General features: G+C 46.9%; 1 protein-coding gene across 8 annotated transcripts in view; it reads right to left on the bottom strand.

Moving 5' to 3' along the window:
- The window catches only part of LOC121587995 (hemicentin-1), a 188,369-nt gene that overhangs the window by 18,263 nt on the left and 157,742 nt on the right, over positions 1 to 12,364 (bottom strand). The gene's annotated exons all lie outside the window — the stretch shown is intronic.

Consider the following 12,364-nt stretch of genomic DNA (forward strand, 5'->3'; position numbering starts at 1 on the left):
TCAATATATTGCGTACGGTGTGTGTTGCTGCTGCTGAGTGTTCAGCGCAGATCGCCTTGTCCTTTGTGCGCTTAATTGTTTATGTGTATTTATTTATTAAATAAATCTGTTAAATTAAATTACGACGATAAGGCCGCGAGCGTCCAATGCAGATCCCGCCCGAATGCCGGTTCGATGTGGAAGTAAGCGGGCCTTTTTGTTGTTGTTGTTGCTTTCCTCCTTAACACGGTTGATCTCCTATTATCCTCTTCCAGGTTCGGTTTTGGCGTGTATTATGGTTCCAAAATTTATTTTTGAAGCCCCCAGAATTTTTTTTTCGTTTTCAAGCAAACGAAATCTGCTCCATTCCTTTCGCGCAAATGCATTCATTACCCTGCCAACAGCACGCTTGTTTCGGATGGCTTTTCCTCGGCAATCATTGTGTGTGTGTGTATGTCTGTGTGCTCAATTGAGTGGAATAATTATATGATGGTGCAGTTTTTCCCCCTCAGCATGGGTTGAAATTAATGAGGAAACAGACATCCAAAAGCGTACATTGGTACCAAAACACAAACACACATTGGCGCTTGGATTGAATGCATCTTTTCGGCGAAGAGCGATTGGTAAAAGCAATATTTCTGCAACGAGCTCGAAAATGCAATCGTTGACAAGTGAGAGAAAGCAGGTACCTCGAGCTTCTCCCGTGGCCAATAGCTGCACTCAATCCTGCTCGAGCCATTGTTACGAGCCGGATCAGTAAACGTAAGCTGCCACTGAGCCGACATTGGTAAATAGGATTGGTTTGGCGATTATTGCAAACGAACCAATCGCGTCCCCCGGCCCTGAGTGGTGCTCCTTGACACACAGGCAGTACTGTTGCTGATGAAAGCATGATATAAATAAATTTCTATCCAAAATAAAAGGACGAAAAACCACCGGCGAAGGGATCCGGTTGTCGACGGCCACAAACGCTTGCGCTCGCCCATCGCTGCGCCGGCGGTAGCATCATGTAGGAAAATCGTCAATAAATCAATCAACTGGGGCAAGATTTATCGACATTATATGGTGTACACTGTGCGACTGCATCCCATGCGCTGGAACCATGGGCTGGAGTGTTGTCTGGTTGCGGGGCGAGTACGGGTGCCGATCGTTTGCCGCTTGTCGCGCAAAGGCGGGCGGTGACAGTCTTGCTACGATGATGAGCTTTTCGAGAGCACGCCGAAATGAATGCTCGATTGATGTGCTGCCGTTGGCAGGGCTGCTCACCGAATGATGGTGAGGGGAGGGGAGGGGTTGACGTCGGTTCCAGCATTATGGCACGAGGCTATGAATGGCACCCGGGAGCAGCGCAGCCGGGCTGGTTGCTGTTATGAAAAAGGTTTTGCGAGCGCCGATCATGACCCAACAATGGATTATATTGCATCCAACGTTTACAGCGGGTGAATCAGTTTTTCCCGACAATTCTGGACGGGGTTAAATGTATCTTTTAAAACCCACCTTTTTGCCCGACAATGAAGCTGATGCTGCGCGTATTGCATAGCTTCGGGCGTAGCACTGTGCGTTGATTTCATTTAGCGCTTTATTTTTATTTTATAGGTACCATCCTCACACCCACCGCCTTCCAAACCGACATGGACCGCCATCTTGTGCTCGGGTGGTCACTACCACCGAGGATGCTATAAATTTGCACGATTTTCGATTTAAATCTCATCCTCATCGGCGCTGTGGTTGAACCAGCAGAGAACAGCTTGAAGGAAGCTTTAGCAAGCTTCACGCTGCTGGTTGACGGCGCTCCAAGCTTCTCTTTTGAAGCTAGTTTTGTACTGTAGGAGGGTTACGCTTTTGTTCGGTTGCACTATCGAAAGTTAGATCAAATAAACCGAGCCGAAGCACGGCGGTGATGGATCATCGATTGCATTTTGCAATCGCTTCATACCACCCATCCCGTTTCCGATTAACGTTCCCCGGGGGAGGACGGGTTTTTGCAGCGAGCGGTAAAAAGTGGGGAAGTAAGTTCTCATACACTCGGATGAAATAAACGGGGGGAGGCTAAACACACACACACGCTCGCTGCACGTACCCGGCTGGCGGCGGAGAGTTGGAAACAAAGTTCGTAAACTGCAACGCTGCACACTTCTGGCAAACGCTTTGTAGATGAAGTTTCCCAGTCCATATAACACCTGTTTCGGTTTATTAGAGATTAGAGGGATAGAGGCGAGTGCGAGCTGAGCAATAGATGTGTATGAATGTGTAGGGATGTGTGTGTGTGTGTGTGTGTAGTTCGTTCAAATCGAATTAAAATTTCAGATAGCACATAATTCATGAGCGGTATGTTTGCGGGGTTTTGGGTGCAGTGCTGGCGGCGGAAGGTGGAGCAGCAATGAAACACACACGACCCGCCCGCTGCTCGTCTCCGGACGATATACACTTAATCTGCAAGATATGATACACTGGCAGCGGGCCGGGCAGGTAATACCACCGGTAAATCCATTTCGATCAACAATTGAGCCATTGTTTTTAGTGAATAGTTTCGCAACAGAAGACGCTCCCACAGCCGCCGGGTGCAAGAGGGAAGCACCTTTGCTCTCGCTTTTCTTTGCAAACAAGCAAAGCATTGGGAAGGTTTGTGCTCTGTCGTTTCAGAAGCTGCAGCTGCTAGCCGATACGATATGTTTACCATCCTGCCAGAAATCAACACTGCCAGAAGCATACAGACAGCCCTGACCGGGGAGTGTTTTAACGATCGTCCTGTGTGGCGCAACGCAGAGCAGCAGCAGCAGCAGCAGCAGCGACGACATTGGTTGGGATGTTGTTTTTGCGTTGCCGGGCTCACCTGTACCCTTTGTGGATGAAGTGGATGGAAATTTTCATATCCTTACACTGCTTTACACATCGGTACATCGGGTCTCAACCGTACTGCCACGTAATATCCGTTCGATGAGTGCTTCCCAGGGTGGCCGCTCAGCTGGGAGTATGAGGATCGGAACGGGCGTGGAACCGTTGTCGTGTCGGATTCAGTCATAAATTCAAATATTTGCTGGATAAATGTAGAAAGCTCATGTACTGGTTGTAGCTCACGCTACGCACGGTACACCCGCAGCTCTGGGTCTAGCTACGGTGGTAAAATGCACTGTCAGTGCTTCGGTGATGGTTGGGTGCCTTACTGCTTTACAAGGTTTTTGGGCAAAGCCGGATGTTAGAATTTGGTAACGTATTTGAGGGTTTATTGAATGTTTGGTGATGCTTAATTTTAATGTTTCTCTTGATTTCAATTTTCTGCGAAACATTAACCATAAATTAAGGTTTATTGCCACTCTTAGGAAATTACCAAAAAAAAAAAAAGTTAAACCAATAAAATCTTTTAAAACGCTTAGTTTGTGAAGCAATTTGCATACTTCACGGCGCATTTGTATACACCGCTATGCAGTAAAGAATTTGTACAAGCTTTTAAGTAACTGGGTGATTGAAGCTACACCCCTATTAAAATCATCCAATAAAATTTGTTAGCTTTCAGTGTACGAACAGCAGCCGAAACATCAACACTTCAGAATCCACCAGAAGCTTACACAAACAGTCTTAAAAGCGATTAAGCTTCTATTAAGCTTGCTTGTTTACCGAACGTTCCTATCGCCCCGCTAGCGTTGGGCGTTATTGAGGATGAGAAAGTTTCCCGCAGTAAGCAGAAGCGAGGCAAAGAGAGAGAGAGAGAGAGAGAGAGAGAGAGAGAGAGAGAGAGAGAGAGAGAGAGAGACAAAGAGACAAAGACAGATGCGTCTGATACGTGCCCCGAACTAGCAAACAAATTCTCTCCGCTCGCCTGTCCCGGCAGCAAACGCCCGCATTAGGGGCCGATTGTGATTGCGAATGAAACTGTAATGAACACTGGATGCATGAGTTATCGCTGCTTAGGTATAAAGTAATTATAATGCACCACTGTTGACCTATGCTTCGGCAGCCATGCTCGGATGGGGAGATGCAGCGGGGCCCGTTTTCGGTTGCATCGTTCATGCTTCGGCGCTACAGAAGAATGTGCGTGTGTGTGTGTGAGTATGAATGTGGGTGCAGGTGTGCGTGGAACCGGTCGACGGAAAGGCAGTTGCTGCAGCGGCCGCATCTCGTGCACTACTCATGAGTGGCCAGAAGCAGTAGCTCCGGCCCAGAAGTGATAGTAGATAAATTACTGTAAATATTTTCCAACGAATGAGAAAGTTTTCCAACATTCAACACACACCGCTGGCGTAACACCACCTGTTCATGGCTGGTGTGTTTGATCGCAGACCAAAGCTGCTGTTTCTCCCGGCATATAATTGGTTCTTGTTTACACTGTGTGTGTGTGTATGTGTGTGCAGCCCCAAACCGCTTTCGGAGGAGCAATTTTCAGGCAACGTTCCTTGAAACGAGCGATGGCACCCACCGGGTGGCTGGCAGCAAACCTTCGCATGGATCGCAGATGCTGGTAGCATGTGTGGGCCGGTTAAAATGGTGCGGCATTATTTATAACTTTGTTTGACCCACAGACGCTCCGCCACTGCCGCTGGACAGCACGCCGAGAGCCTGCGAATGTAGTAAGGTTAAATTTAATTTCCAACTTGCAGTTAGCAGCGTTGATTGGCTCCGGAGCAAAGGGTTTGGATGGGAAGGTTTTACGGAAAAATTAAGCCTGTTATCAGGTAATCTTTTTTTCTTTTGGGAAAAGTTAATTTAAGGTGTCAAAATTGACCTGCGAGGAACGCTCTTGCTTGTACAAAAAAAAAAAAAGAAGGATCATGCTAAATTAATGTGCAGTGATGGTGGGTTATTAAAGCAGGTAGAAAAGGCTTATTAAATACGGGTAAAGTGTGCCGGTGATTTAAATGACGTTTGATTATCTTTCCCCAACCCTTTGCCGCTCGGACACTTGACTGTGCCGCATGGTCGAGCCGCCTATCGAGTTCATTACAATCGAAGCTCGATCGTAGCGACACTATATTGTGTGAATAAACGGTGCGTGCTGATGTTGGCATGTGTGTATGTCAATGACTCATTGATAGGCTCTATTCGAATAAATTACCCTGTACAGTGTACGGTGCCAGAGGGGTAAACATAAAAGAAGAGAAATGAAAAGCAAAACATGAAAAAAAAACCACAGGGAACCACCCTCGCCGGGCGTGATTCACGAGCTCGCGGTCAATTTACTCGTTGGCACCCATCACCGAATTGGTGGTCATTTCCTGTCCATCGTTTCCCCCCGTCTATCCCTCGGCACTCGGAGTGGATGCGTGGCACGTAATCATCGATAGTCGTAATTTTTCTGCTAGTCGTGAAATGAATATTCATCATCGGTCAACGGGCGCGAACTGTTTCTCCCGTCTGTATCTCTGCGTGTGTGTGTATGTATGAGTGTGTCTGTGACCGTTTGCTGGAACGATGAACCGCCGGAAATGGACCGACGATGATGATGAACCGAGACGCGCATATCCTGCGGCTAGGATATTCAGATGATTGAGCCGGCACGGGCTCGGGGGTTTTTTCGGGCCACCGGGTCCGGTTTGGATGGCTGGACGATAAATTAGATTTTTATTCGATTACCTTTTCAAGAGGGCGGGCGCACGGGCTGGGTGTGGGTTTAAGATTCGGGGGAGTTTTTTTTTTAGTTTGTTCAGTTTGGTTCACTCTCCATGACCACTCTACACAGGCACGTAATTTGCGGGAGTTGACGAGATCGTTTGCTTGTTGACATTTTGCCAAGAAAAAAAAAATAAATAACGGCATGATGTGATTTTCATTAAAGTGTGCACCGTGACGACTCATGTGACAGATTGGCCGGGCCGGGTAATTGGGGTGATTGGCCAACTGTCTAAAATAGCGCCACTAGCGGGTATGGGAATCATGCCGGGCGGGCTGTTTGTCAACCGGTGAAGTATGTATTTATTTAGCTTGATTGGCCCGGTGATATTGGGACGAGATTTGCTTGGTGTAGCAATTTTGGTACAATAGCGTTGGTGAATTATTTTTCCTTTAAATATTGTGCCCCTCGTATTGCCCCTTTCAATCTGTTTTGCTTTATTTTTGTCCTTGAACCAAATGTCACCAAAGGTTCGGCGACCATGATAACCGATGGAGGCGCCTAGTACCTCACGTAGAAGCTTTTAGAGAAGCCTCCCATCGAAAAAACTTTCACAACCACCGATTTATTCAAACGGACCCATTAGAAAACTTCAGCTCACCGATGAAAGCCTGCTAATCAATTACGAGCAGCACATGACCGACCGGGTGGGCTCGTTCGGGCAGCGGCACCGGTTAGCCGGGCCGATCCCTGCACTCATGATCACGGTTTAATGCGCACGCATCATTGTTATGAGCTAAATTACTTTACGACGGCTTGATGGGTCGGCAGCCAGCGTGCGATGGGATTAAATTTTCCGCTCAACTGCATTAAATAATAAGCACGCTCAATCTCGATCCGACCAATTAGCTTTTAATCCCAGCAATTGCCGAACGGTTCATCCCGGCACGGGGCCGATTAATGGGAGACGGGTGGCCCGGGCGCTGGTTTAATATGCAGCTATTTTTTCAACACCTTTTGCTTCTGTGCCCCCCTCCCCCCAATTCCCATCAAAACTCGAGTGCACTCCACTGTGGAGAGGAACTGGATTTGGGCTCAGCAGTCTCGTGTCATAAAAATGATGGCCAAAGAACCGAACAAAATCAAATCTTCTGCAAACAGTGGCGCAGGAAAAATAAAAAAGTACAAATTAAGTTGGCAAAGGCGTGAAAATGGCCTGAAGGTTTTTACTGGTAGCGGGTTCGGAGGTTTCCATTTCACTGCTCCCCTTTGGTGCTGCCGTTACTGGCGCTTCACCACGAACAATTATGCCATTAGTATTATCATCGGGGCAAATGGCGAGACATAAAACAACATTCATTTGCCTTTGCTGGGTGGGTGATTTTTGTTTTGCAATCCGTTTCGACGGCCCTGGTGGTGGATTGGCCAGATTTTTATGCTCAATGTTCCCCTGGACGACCCTTTTGCGATTGCACCGATCTTGTCAGTGGTCGGGGGGCTGCCTGATTTCCATTTCGTACGGGGAAATGGGTAGGAAAATTCATAGAACGAATAGGACAAAAAAAGAAGGAAACCAGATGGAATGATCCAATGAGCGGCAAAACAAAAACACACTTTTGGGCACGGGATGGCATCGGGTGCTCATCAGTGCGGCCCCTCGAGCGAGCTGCGGTGGCGAGGAAAATCGTAAAAATAAATTACTCCACTCGTAAACATAAAAACACACATTTGCACATTTGTAAGACTATAAAAGCTAATAATGCTGGTGGTGGTGGTGGTGATGGTGGTGAGGGCGGTGGCTCGGCAAGGCAACGCCGTGGGGTATCACCAATCGGGCGATCTGACTTACTCACGTCCCGCCGTCGGATTGGGAAGCGAGCGATCCCACCGCACGATCGGAAGGAAGTTGGCGCCAATATTTTACGCGTACCCAGCAGCGACAACCTTCTCGCGGTGTGTGTGTGTATGTTTGCCACCTTAATGTATCATCATTTACGTACCACAGCTTACGAACCATCTCGAACCACGGACATCGAAACATTGACCGTGAATAGGGAAAATCTCGCGCCGGGTGCGAAAGTCTCTTTTCCGAATTCGAAACTCAAGGGGGAGAAAAATTGATTGCCGTTCCATTTGTTTTGGCTGTCTTTCCGGCAGCCGTCCTGTGGGAAGCCATTATTTTCACGTGTCTGCTCGGGTGTCTATTTTTGTTGTTTGGGGGTATTGTTGTCGTCATTTTGTTGTTGTTTGCCTTCGCTCGGAGTCCTTCACAGGGCGTGCGGTCGTTTTTAAAATTGATCCATATTTCGCGTCCCGCGTAGAAGTGAGAACGATAAATGAAATAAAATTTTAACTTCCCCAATAACGGATCGTTATCCGTTTGTCGTTTTATCGTTTGTTTTCGCCCGGCCGCCTCTCCAGGGCGCGCCACCATTTGGGCTCGTGCCTTGCTTGGTTCGTTATCGAAACCGTGTCATCCGAAGCGTTTGTGGCGCGGGGAGGTTTTTTTTTTACTCTATATTGCCAACGGAAAAGCTTTATCTTTTGCGTTTCACCTTTTTTTGCGTTCATTTCCTCGCTTACGCTCAATGGTTTCAAACGGCGCTGGTGAATGGTTTTATTCGGTTCATCGAGAAATGTCAGACGAAACGTATAAAATGGAGAATAAAAGTCCAAATTCAGTTGAGACAGAGAACAAAAAAAAACGAAAAAATACAAACCACCCATTCCCAGCAAACTCGCAGGTCGTTCAATTCGCTGCGGGTGAAGGTGTACTTGAGAAGCGGTGTGTGTGAACGAGCGCGTGGTGTTTTTTTGTGTACCGTTCGCCGATGCCCAAACGATCGGAAAAGCGGGCGGTCATTAAAAAAATAGTCCACTAAATTTGCACCTAATTCAGCGCGAGAGTGAATATAAATTTTATGGCAGGAGCTTATGGTAGAGTGTGTGTGCCTTGCTTTTTTGTTTGCTGTTGCCTGCCTGCCTTTGCTAACAACTGCCGGGCGCATTTATGGCACCCAAATTCGATTGCCACGAAACAGAAGTGCGGTGTCCGTGTGCATTGGAATGGCTGCGATGTTGTTAAAAAGGGAGAAAAAAAAAACTAAACGCAAAACAGTCGAATAAAAAGAGAGAATAATTTGCATCTCGAAACGAGCCCGAGCTCAATTTGTTTAACTTTTTTTTTCTGTACAGCGCCGCACTTTGGCAGTGATGTAACCGATCGTGAGTGGTTTCGGTTTAATGAAGAGGTTATCGAAAGTAAACTATGAAACGATGGAGAAAGAGAGAGTGTGTGATACAGAGAGAAAATGGATTCAGTAGATGATTAGTAAATGTGTTCCATTAAAGCTAAGTCAGATCTGCACTGGCTAAAAGGCAAGTTGATTTAAATGTACCTTTAAAAAAGCCCCATCAGCCGCAACGAGGTTCGGCGCATCGTGAAAACGTTGTACGATTCTTATAAGGAAAGGATCCGTCAGCTTAATTTTCTATTAAGGAAAGAGCCCTTCCTTCCAAACAACCGATTTCCGGGAAAGGAATTAAAAGTCGCTGGAAGGCCAGAGGATGGGTCTCTCAAGCACCAAAAGGATGGCGCTTCAAAAGCGCGTGTATTTCATTTCATTGTGCCTGTCTGCAGGAACTTGTTCCCCGAATCGTATTTTCAGGGAAGGAAGAATCCATGCTTAGATACGATACACTCACGAGCGTGTACGGCAATTCAAAGAAACTTTATAGCGTATGCTACACAAAAGAGTTACAAGCAATTTGTTTAGCAAATTGTGTATACACTTTTTGTGCCATCTGTTATTGAAAAAAAAAAAGACAAAATTTGCCTTACCTTCGCCTGGTACATAAAGCCAACGTAACGCAAGGGCCTAAAATTGCGCGCGTTGTCGAATTGTTGCGAGGTTGATAATTTGCCAACCACAGGCTAAAATCTCTTCCCACCAGCAAGGGCGACATTTATCGGTGCTTTGAGGTTTGAAATGTCACAACATCGACGCTTATCAAAGCCACATTTTCCGAGCGGAGTGTAATGAAATAAATTTTTCAAAATTATATCTATTTCTGATGCCCCAGTGCTCCCGTGTGTGGGCTTTGCGGTCCACCCGTTATCCCGGTGGAGCTAGAACCCACGTGTGCCAATAAGGAACCCCCGTCAAATGACCGAAAGCAGCGGTATCGGTTGCTGATCGGTTGATAAAACCCCGGTTACCCACGGGGCCCCGGGGCCAAGGCACAGGACGACGCATGAATACATTTATTAAGCTGTACGTTTGTGCTGGTAAAATCGGGACGCGTGCTGTCCCGCGTTTTCCTCGGTAACCAAATGACCCGCCATTATGAGTGCGTTTGTGTGGGGCCATTGTGATAAGGGATTTGCACACCGAAGCTTCCTCTTTCTCTCTCTCTCTCTCTCTCTCTCTTTCTCTCTCTCTCTCTCTCTCTCTCTCTCTCTCTCATTTGCTCTCTTTCTTGTTGTTCGTGTACGGCGTTGAGTTATTTTTTGTGGCTCATTAAACTGACAGCGACTTTGCGTGACGCCATCGGGGAAATGGTAGGGGGATAAAACATCGATAAACAGCGAAACGCAATATTGGCGCATTACTCCGATTGCTGCGATAGAGGCGTAATCTGATTAAGTTTCAATAAATTTACAGGGCTTAGCGTGTACAGGGGGAGGAGAAGGGGGAGGTTGTCATGCGCTATCGTACTATTATTAGTACTATTAAAAGCGTCCCGTTTGTACGCGCCACTCTCGTCGCGGGTTCGCTTCGATCATCATTCAACCCGATCGAAAGCTTAAGAACCGTTTCGATACCATACAGAAGCGAGTACCTACAACCCGTGGTTGGGAGCCATGTTGCCTTTCCACTCCCTTAACCGCCCTGTAAGGATGCCTTCGCAATCGCTCCGGGATCATAATTTACCCAGCACTGTGCCGGTGCCATTGTTCGTTGTTGTTATTTTTTTTTTGGTTTGTGTTTTGTTCTGTTTTCGGTTTCGGCACTAATGGGAGATGGAAATCGCGCTGCTGCTGCTATTGCTGCCCGGTACCCAGACGGGCGGATTCGTGTCAATAGTACGTTAAGGGTCGGGCTGGTTGGGAAATCATATTCCGCAGTACGCGGTCGAACGGATCGCAATATTGTAAATATGTCTGTGTGTGTGTGTGTGTGGGATGGGTGAGTTGCGTATTATTTATGACCGAACGGTACCACTTTCCCCCCGCTCCGGTTAGTGCTTAAGCTTTAGCCAACGGGTGCGATGAAAAATTGAGAAAGAAAAATAAAATCTTTGGGGTTTGTAGTTTCGACCCGGAGCGCGAACAGAAAAGGTGTACTATAGGTTGCGCAAAAAATGATCCAGCACACACACACAACATGCTACAGTATGCCCTTACGCCATAAAAAAAGAAAACATAACATAAACCAAAAAATCGACATGGCGTAATTAAACGGAGGGAACAAAAACAAAAGAAAGAAAAAAAACACTTTACCCGCGAATGTACTTTAGTAACGAAGTTAAATAATTTAACCCGCTCGAAACACGTTCATGTTCCTACCAGCACTGGCAGGCGGGGCTGGTGGCATGACGCAAGCGGTGCCGCACCCGAGACATTTTATTTTACCGAATTATTGAATAATTAATCACTGCTGCTAATAATAAATAATTCGGATTATTCAACTATTTCATTTCGGCCAACTTGGCAACGGTGGGAAGCGAGAGAAAGAGAGAGAGAGATGAAGAGAAATGGGAATTTGGTTGTGATGGTAGGCGTCAGCCAAAAACTGGCGGCTTATGGCTCGCTACCACCCCACGCAATGGGCCTGCGGAGGTCGCGTTTGAACCCACAATCCAGCGCACGAGCAGATTTGCGCACATATTAGCGCTCCTAGCAAACCTGAGAGCATGGAAACGGAATCGGCTATTGAATCGCGCTTTGGTGGGTGGTGGCAGGGGGAGGGGGGAGGTGGTTGGTTGAAAGCGTATACATATTTGGCGAATTATAATTATCCGTTTATTTGATTAGCAATCGATTCACCGCGCTTGCGAGCGTACCGGGTGAGATAATGTGATTTTTTGTTTATTTATCTGAAGCAGTTTGGGTGCGTGTGTGTGTGCGCGCGGTCGTGTAGGCGTGTGCGTGTGTGCCACCTCAGGTTGGTTGTTTGGTTTGGCAGAGTATATCGCTAACTGCAGTGCGTTTGAAGTGTGCACCCAGCTGGCAGACGGGTTAGTCGGTGCGTGTGTGTGTGAGAGAGTTTGTGTGTGTGGTTGAGGATACATTTAATGATGTTCTAGATATGCTGAATGTGGCTAGCGTACAGCCGTGTACGTGTTTAATGAGCTACTCTGTCAAATGTGCAGTGTTTTTGTTTGGTTTTCTTTGCTTTCCCAATGCCACACATACCCTCTCTCCGCATGCGTTCGTTTGATCAACATAGGTTCAATGTTATTGCAAACATAGATTTCGGGATGGTGTAGCAGTGTTCGGGGATTAGGGTTTGGAGGGTTAAGAGTCGATGAGACGGCCTGCTCCCTTTCGTTCGCTGCACCATCACTGGCAGTGTTTTGCAATGCAATCAAGGGTGTACAAGGAAAAAAATCAAGCTCCTGCCGAGATGAGACAATGATTGTGGTATACCCCGATGGTTTGCTGCGACTAGCCCTTTGGTACACTAAAGCGTTAAGGCTAGGATTGTCCTTTGTTTGGACGGAGTTTTTACGCCTGCGGTTTTTGTAACTCCAGTAGGGTAAAGTTTTTAAGCAGGACGATAGGATAGTGACGGGCCGCTTACAAGAGAACTGTTTTTAAGGGCAGACATTTTATGC

This window comes from Anopheles merus, chromosome 2R (assembly GCF_017562075.2).
Source record: "Anopheles merus strain MAF chromosome 2R, AmerM5.1, whole genome shotgun sequence".
Lineage (NCBI taxonomy): Eukaryota > Metazoa > Arthropoda > Insecta > Diptera > Culicidae > Anopheles > Anopheles merus.